This window comes from Euprymna scolopes, chromosome 20, assembly GCF_053919585.1.
Source record: "Euprymna scolopes isolate OS-2025 chromosome 20, ASM5391958v1, whole genome shotgun sequence".
NCBI classification, from domain to species: Eukaryota; Metazoa; Mollusca; class Cephalopoda; order Sepiida; family Sepiolidae; genus Euprymna; species Euprymna scolopes.
This window is the reverse complement of record NC_136501.1, coordinates 48298219-48306741: the sequence shown is the minus strand read 5'-3', so window position 1 is coordinate 48306741 and position 8523 is coordinate 48298219. Positions and strand designations below refer to the sequence as shown.

Below are 8523 nucleotides of genomic sequence, written 5' to 3'. Positions count from 1 at the left end.
TATCATCTATATATATAAAAGCCAAACGTCTGTGTGTATGTATTTTTGTTTGTAACGCTAAAACTTTTGAAAGACGGAACCAAACTTGACAAATTTGGTATCATATCGAAGCCCCATCACCCGGATGACAAATATCGAAATTTCACGTCAAACGGACCACTAGAAGTTGGTCAACTGATCAGTTATCTTCGAGGGGGGGCCCCAAAAAACCTGTCATTATCTATATATATAAAAGACAAATGTTTGTTTGTAACGCTAAAACTTGAGATGAAAGATTCCTCTCCCCTAAGAATAAAACATATGTTCAATATTTGCTTTTGTTTATACGGTCCCGAGCAACGCCGGGTAGCCCTGCTAGTACTTTAATAAATCAGAGTCCATTTTCTGTAGGCTGTTTTTGAACCCAGTCAACGAGGGGTACTTTTGCTAGTATATATATATATATATATATATATATATATATATATATATATATATATATATATATATATATATATATATATATATATATATATATATATATATATATATAGAGAGAGAGAGAGAGAGAGAGAGAGATCTGTAATAACGAGTATCAAAATTGTACATCTAAAAAGTCGAATATATTTAAGGATCCCAAAATTCATGATAGAATCGTCTACGATGATCGTGACATAATCGTTTATGTACTAAGTAAAATTCAGTTGTAAGCGAGACTGTTCTCGATGCTGAGGGTTCAATCCTCAGTGAAGGCAACACGACAATTTTAAATCCCTGTACAAAAATATATTTGGAAACGTATCGAAGGCACCTCATAATAAAAGAGAAGGAAGTGATTTGTCTTGTCATCGCTTTCGGTAGCGCTCCGCAGAAAATTAGGATGTACGTTAGCTGACTATAACCGTTAAGTTTATTATAGGAGACTGATTTCCTTATCGAAATTCTAAACTATTTTTTCTTTCCGCTACGTAATCATCTAAAAAAATTCGATCTCATTTTGGAGTAGCGATTTAACTAAGGGGGTTAATCTACAAATTTGCCGTTATTATATAATAATCGACCAAATCTTTATAATTAGGAGAAAAAATATGTACATTCTTTTTGAGATTGAAGAACAGAACCCCCTCTCTATGTTAAGAATGATTTTTAAATAGTAACATGTAAAAAAAAACCCATTCTTAACATGGAGACGGCCTTTGTTAACTATTGTCTTCCCACACCGACTTCTTATTTTGCATATCAATCGCCTATTCTTTTAAATTGTTTTTGAACATTTTAAATAGAATTAATGACGGATAAATACAAAATGAACAGATATCTAAAGAAATGGCAGAAACACTAGAAGATGACCTCCAATCTGTAGTGGAATGGGGACAAAAATGGATGGTCACGTTCAATGCCGCCAAGACTAAACTAGTTTCCTTCAATAATTACAAGAAACCTTTTCTACCACCTATAGCAATGGCCAACGACTCTTTATCTGAGAGTACGTCTTTCAATCTCCTTGGCCTAACGTTCACAGGAAACATGAGTTGGAACAATTACATCGAGGGCATTGCCAGGGCCGCTGCAAGGAAGGTGGGCTCTCTACCGTGCTAGAAAACTACTAACACCCGAAAGTATCCTGTACCTCTATAAGGCAACCATTCGCCTATGTATGGAGTATTGCTGTCATATTTGGGCTGGTGCATCGGCTACTAGTCTCTCGCTCCTTTACAAGGTTCAAAAGAGAGTCGCAAATCCCTGAACTGGCATCTAAGCTTCAGCCTCTGTCCCATCGACGAAACGTTGCATCCCTCTGCCTGTTCTACAAGTATTATAATGGTGAATGCTCTGACGAACTGCAAGCACTTGTGCCCCCACGACGTGAGCACCCTCGACAGACCCGACAGGCTGCAAAATCCCACCTCCACACTGTAGAAATCCCTAGATGTAAAAGATCTTTCTACTCCAGTAGTTTCTTCCCTAGAACTGCTAGACTTTGGAATTCCATTCCAGGTCACTGCTTCCCCAACTGTACTGACGTGCAGAAGTTCAAGTGCAACGTGAACCAACATCTTGCTGCCCAAATCCCTACATAGTACCCCAGTAGTTGTTGCCCCTGTTAGTAGCCCCCTACACCAAAGTGGCAATGTGCCTTGTATGGGGTGAAAATGTAATTAAAAAAATTTATTAAAAAAATTGTCTCACAATATTCAATATTATTATCATCATTTCCAATGAAGGTCACTTCGACGTATAAAAACGTTACCAATACAAAGACGAAGAAAAGCAAAGAAAAATTAGAAGAGAAAAGACTTGGTGGATAGAAACAAACGAACAGTTTTATTAAGAAAAGAAAGAAAAAAAAGAAACTTAGAGCCAAAAAAGTTCACGATCTATCTGGTAACCCAAAACATTTTCATACGTATTTCCATGAGAGGAGTAATTGTCGTCAAGTCTCATACGCTGCGTAACCAGTTCGCTATTACTGCAGCAAGTTAAAAAAAAAAAAAACTCCTTCCTGCATAACCGCTACAGTGTTTAAATAGAACTGTAGAAGAGGGGCAGGAGACTGGTGCGTCTTCACTAAGTTGTCAACGTAAAAACTTTTAAGTAATATATCCTACAAGGACCCCGTGGATATTTCTCCACGTGGTACATCTCAATGCAATTTAAAATAAATAGGCAAGATACAAACCCAAATAAGAGAGTCGTGTACCTAAAACATACTAGCCTATTTACAAGCTTTAGAAAAAAAAAAAAAAAAAAAAAAAAAACAGAAACGGTTTTTATGGAATTCATTTTTTAGCTTAATCATCAGAAAAGCCTTTCTGATGTTTGCTAAAAGGACGAATCAATTAGTCCTGAATTTGAGTATCAATTCGAGCATATCCGAGTACAAATTTACTCCGGCACAAGCGCAGCCATTAAGAGAAGGTTTTCGTCCTGTTCTCAAAGAACAATTGAAAACAGGACGGATCCGTGTTGTACACTGTAAACCTTGTTGAAACACTGGGCGATATGGAATCCAATTGTACCAACTGAAATTAGAAGGGGCGACATTTATTCTCTCGATTATACCTTCCTTCTCTTGTTCCAAAAACACCTTACAACATTCAAGGTACAAATCCCTTTCAGATAATTTACGAGAAACACGACAGGACTACCTGGCAGTTAGAGAGTACAGTGCTTAATTTATCCTCGTCCCAGAGTAGACTTATATGATAACAGTTGTTGACAAAACTGATAAAAGAACGAAAGGCTTGAATTTTCTTCTTATCGTAGTTGCTGAACTCATTTTTTACGATACCCATCGTCTCTAAACTATACAACCTATCAACGGTTCTGTCAAGAGAGGACTCTTCGTAACCGTTCCAAATTTCAGCATATTCCGATTTAGAGTCCAACACAAAGCAAACATTTTATAGCAAGAATATTTGTCGACAACCTGAGCATAATTCAAAACCAATTCTTCTGTCTGAGAAGATCTAAAGTCAGCTATACTTCCGAACAAAACCCTGCCCTGAAGGACCTCCCAAACATGCCCCCCTCCCAAATCGGCTTAAATTCATAGGTCCTAGGAATTTAATCACATTAACTGCCAATAGGCTATCGATGGGCAACGTGTCGTCGTTCAACTAATTAGTAGCTAGCTCAATATTGTTTCATAAGATTACATTACAGAAGTCAATCCATTAATACAGAAAGTAAGATCTAAATTCTCATCAATCAAGAAAGACACAGGACGGATTCCTTCACGTTGAGGTCGATTCTTTTCAAATTTTTTAGCTCTTTCCCCAAGAAAAGCTTAATTAAGGATTCACGATCCTTTAAGGGAAAAACTAAACCAGGAAACTTATCCAACAAGCTAAGAGATTAATAAGGTGTCTCACTACCTGTATCCAGCAAACAATTGAAGGATACTTGTTTGTCACAGTCTATATCGATAGAGATTTTAATGACTGGTAGAATTGATGAACTATTATTAAGCCAACAGATATTAGCCGTTGTAAGAGAACCGACTCAACTAGGCCACTAAATTATACAATTCCTCTCTTTTGCAAGACCAACAAGTACCAGATTCGTTCTTCTCGCAGAAACATTTTTTCTCATCGTACAGAGGACTCGAACATTAAGAGCACAACCCCAACCCCTTGCATCTTTTAAACCTTACAACAGAAGTAGGATAAGAACTACAACAATAACCCCGATGGCCATTAGTTTTGCAAAAATTACAACTGTAATTTGCTTTAGCCACCTTGGTATAAAAATTCTCCAAGGTGGAAGTTTTTTTTGATAGCAGAGGTATACATAAGCTCATGAGAAAAGTTCTTAACAGGACTCACAACTTTACGAGGGTAAGAATCCTGCTTACAAAAATCCAATGTATGTGAAAATTGCTTACAAAAATCCAATGTATGTGAAAATTGCTTACAAAAATCCAATGTATGTGAAAATTGCTTACAAGAATCCAATGTATGTAAAAATTGCTTACAAAAATCCAATGTATATGAAAATTGCTTACAAAAATCCAATGTATGTGAAAATTGCTTACAAAAATCCAATGTATGTGAAAATTGCTTACAAAAATCCAATGTATGTGAAAATTGCTTACAAAAATCCAATGTATATGAAAATTGCTTACAAAAATCCAATGTATATGAAAATTGCTTACAAAAATCCAATGTATGTGAAAATTGCTTACAAAAATCCAATGTATGTGAAAATTGCTTACAAAAATCCAATGTATATGAAAATTGCTTACAAAAATCCAATGTATGTGAAAATTGCTTACAAAAATCCAATGTATGTAAAAATTGCTTACAAAAATCCAATGTATATGAAAATTGCTTACAAAAATCCAATGTATGTAAAAATTGCTTACAAAAATCCAATGTATGTGAAAATTGCTTACAAAAATCCAATGTATGTGAAAATTGCTTACAAAAATCCAATGTATGTAAAAATTGCTTACAAAAATCCAATGTATATGAAAATTGCTTACAAAAATCCAATGTATGTAAAAATTGCTTACAAAAATCCAATGTATGTGAAAATTGCTTACAAAAATCCAATGTGTGTGAAAATTGCTTACAAAAATCCAATGTATGTGAAAATTGCTTACAAATATCCAATGTATGTGAAAATTGCTTACAAAAATTCAATGTATGTAAAAATTGCTTACAAAAATCCAATGTACGTGAATTGCAGAACAATTATCTAATATTTCCTCAAGGGATGGAAAATTATTTCCAAGCTTGTGAACTAATTCTATCTTAAAGAAAGCCGATAACTTGCCAAAAACTATGTTGCTAAGCAATTTATTCCCAAGAGATTCAATCTCCAAAAACTCGAATCCAAACGAGTTTTTTTTTTAGCTCATATCTGAACCTTCAAAATACTAAGAAACTTCCTGACGGGAGAAACATTACTTAGTTTGTCAGTGTGTAATAAATTGCGAACAGACGGGCTTATCTGACAAACGCTCGAGGTGTGCACTCTGCAAAGCGGGCATGTCCAAAGAAAAATGGCAAGATGGCGGCGGCCGGTTAATATTGCCAAGTAATCACGCAAAATCTCGTGTTCTCTCGCACACACGAGAGTTCAGCTTAGCATAAAAACGGGTCACTGTGAGCAAGAAGGGAGAAGGAAAAACGTAGTCAAGACAAAGACGACGCTTCTGACGACTGAGAAGAAAAAAGAAGAAAAAGAGCAAGAAGTAGAAGAGGAAGAAGAGAACGATACATGAGAAGATGAGGTGTGTGCGGTTTTGAGTAAATTGAAACAGACAGAAAAAAAAACTCTGATTACAGTCAGTACGTAATATAGAAGAAAAAATCGAGTCAATTATATTCTTTTAATCCAAAAAGTATGTAGCGAGAATGTTTAGAGCAACCTGATCGTTTTCATCAGATACTGTCAAATGTCTAATTAACTGGAAGGCGTAATCAGTTATGTGATATTTCAAAACGATTAGCTTTAAAGCGTCGCAGTACAAAATTAGCTATGCAATTCTGAAATTCCCTACTGAAATTCAGAAAGGCCAAATCAGTCTCCAGATCCTTATCATTGAACTTAGAGCACTCAATCTTGGGTACCAAATTAGGACTCTTGATTTTCACAGTGGACTCCCGATCTTCAATGGAATCATCAACCTTAGAAGGTCTTAATCTATATATTTTTTCCAACACTTGTATCCAGAACAAGGTACATTCTTTATTAAAGGAATAAATTGTAGTCTCATCAATCTCTTCCGTCAAATAAACATGGACAATCTGTTCTTCTAAAAGATTCACAGATTTCAAATGATCATCAATTTGATCTTCATATAATGCTAAACTAAATACCCCAACCTCTTTCTGCGACTCTAAAAATCCAAACATAGTCAATATTTTATCACTAGCTAACTTCCTTCGCTGCACCAATGAAGCAGTAGTAGCAGGAGAGGAAGCCAATAGCAGCCTACCAAGACTTACGTTTAAAGAGAGAACGAGATGGGAGTGACCAAGACAGAGACGACAGATACCAAGAAGAGGGAGGGGGTAATTGAATAAATCCCAACGGTTACAGATTTCCTAAAAAGGAGAAGCAATGACGTAATCGTTTCTTGGCACTCAAAATAAAAAACACGAAAATTTTAACAAGGAGACAATATGGCAGCAAAAACTAGCAAAGGTTAGAAAAAAAAAAAAGAGAGCACAGCAAATAGCATGAAATAAACTGAATATGATTATACCACCAAAAACTAATTTAGGAGGAGGGGAACCCAATTTCTATAGTAAAATGAAATGAAAAAAAAATCACTATTAGTAGAAAACCCCTTTTTTAATGAGGTTCCACAGAATCTTTATAGAGTGTCGAAATTATTATCATTTCCATTGAAGGTCAGTTCGACGTATAACAAGGCCGATAGCCATTAGTCGCGTGCTCTTGTGTAATGAATGAATGCGTGAATGTAGGATTGACATGAAATTCTTAAAGATAAACTAAAATGACCAAAAAATGGGCTGAAATGACTTAAACAGATAAAAAGTAAAAGACTTAGAATGAATTTAATGAACTTAAGGATGAATTGAATGACCTTAAGAATGACTTGAATGCTTAAAAAATAACTGGAATCCTTGAAAAACAACTTGAATGATCTGGAGAATGACTTGAATGGCTTTGAGACTGACTAGTTATAAAGTAGGTGATCATTTTTCATTAAATTAATACAGAAAAGTGATCCCCCACTTTTTATCACAATAAGTACAGCATGTAGTAAGAACAGATACTACACTTTGATCTTGGCTAAAAGGCCAAGAAAAGGGTATTTATTTGCTCCCCCACCGAGCAAATTAGGCACAAGGCCGATTTTTAAAGTGAGGAGTGAAGGGGAAATGGGGACCAACTCCCCGGGGAGTAGGGGAGCTGGATAGTGACAATTGGTATGAAGGGTTGCCCCTTCATTGACCAAGGTCTTATATGTGGGGTTTCCCCCACATATGGTCATTGCTTGCAGTATCTGCCGGAACAGATACTACACTTTGAGATATTAAATCTTTTATTCATGTTAAAAAATACAGTCAAAATTAACGATGAACAAAAAACTTTGGCACATGGCCAACTCAAAAGGGGGGATTTTGGGGGTCGTTGGTCATCCTTGTCACTCCAGAACTAAACAAAGTCAAAAGTTTCTCCCAGCTAGTATCTTCTTTCACCATAATACCGCATTCACCCTTTCATATTGGGGGACGTCCTAGTAACTCCCAATTTTTAAAACATTTTTTATTGACGTGTAAAAACAAAAAAGATAACAATAAAATGGTACAATAATTCATTTGTGTCGAGGGCGGGGGAAGAAAAAACAAAAGGTGATTAGTAGGACCCTCCCAACCCCGTCTAGTTGATAGACTGCCCGTTCCACTAGGTTTGTAAAAGGAACCTCGCTTCTGCGGGTCAGTCTCTAGGTGGGGATGCCCTCTAGATGGGGGTGAATGGAGAAAAGAAAATTTTTGTGGGTAAGGGATGGAGGTTAGTTTGTATTTCTTTTTCTCCAAGATGGGTAAAATTTAGAGGAAGGGTGAAAACAAAAATTGCAGGTAAGAGGGGATGGGAATCTTGGAGGCTTCCTAATCGGGGAGGGATGGAACACACACTCAGCTAGCTGAGAGACTACTTGTTTAATTTTACTTTACAGAACTGCGCGTTCCACACCTAGGCGGGGAACACGTATTCAAATTTGGCTCCTCTTCGTACACACAGACTTGCCACATGTATCCATCTTCTGTCAAATGCCGCGCGATGCAGCCTTCTTCTATCACATCTGATCTTCACCCGTAGTTGGTGTTTAAAGAACGCGATCAGATCTTGATCAGAAAAAGACAACCCCCCCCCCCGGCAACCTTGCAGACGCGACGTCCAAATCACCATTCTCGCCACGGCCAGGATCGTAACGTAGACTATTTGTCTTTCCCGGTCCCACGGCGGCCTCACGTTGTCTACAACATTGGATACAGTCATTGGGCGAGGATGCTCAGGATCGATGCGAGCCGTCACTCTGCTGACATACGACCAGTACTG

At 36.9% G+C, this 8523-nt stretch overlaps 1 pseudogene; it reads right to left on the bottom strand.

Annotated features, from left to right (window-relative positions):
- Window positions 1-7145: 7145 nt before the first annotated feature.
- Window positions 7146-7272, bottom strand: LOC145241796 (U2 spliceosomal RNA; annotated as a pseudogene).
- Window positions 7273-8523: the final 1251 nt, after the last annotated feature.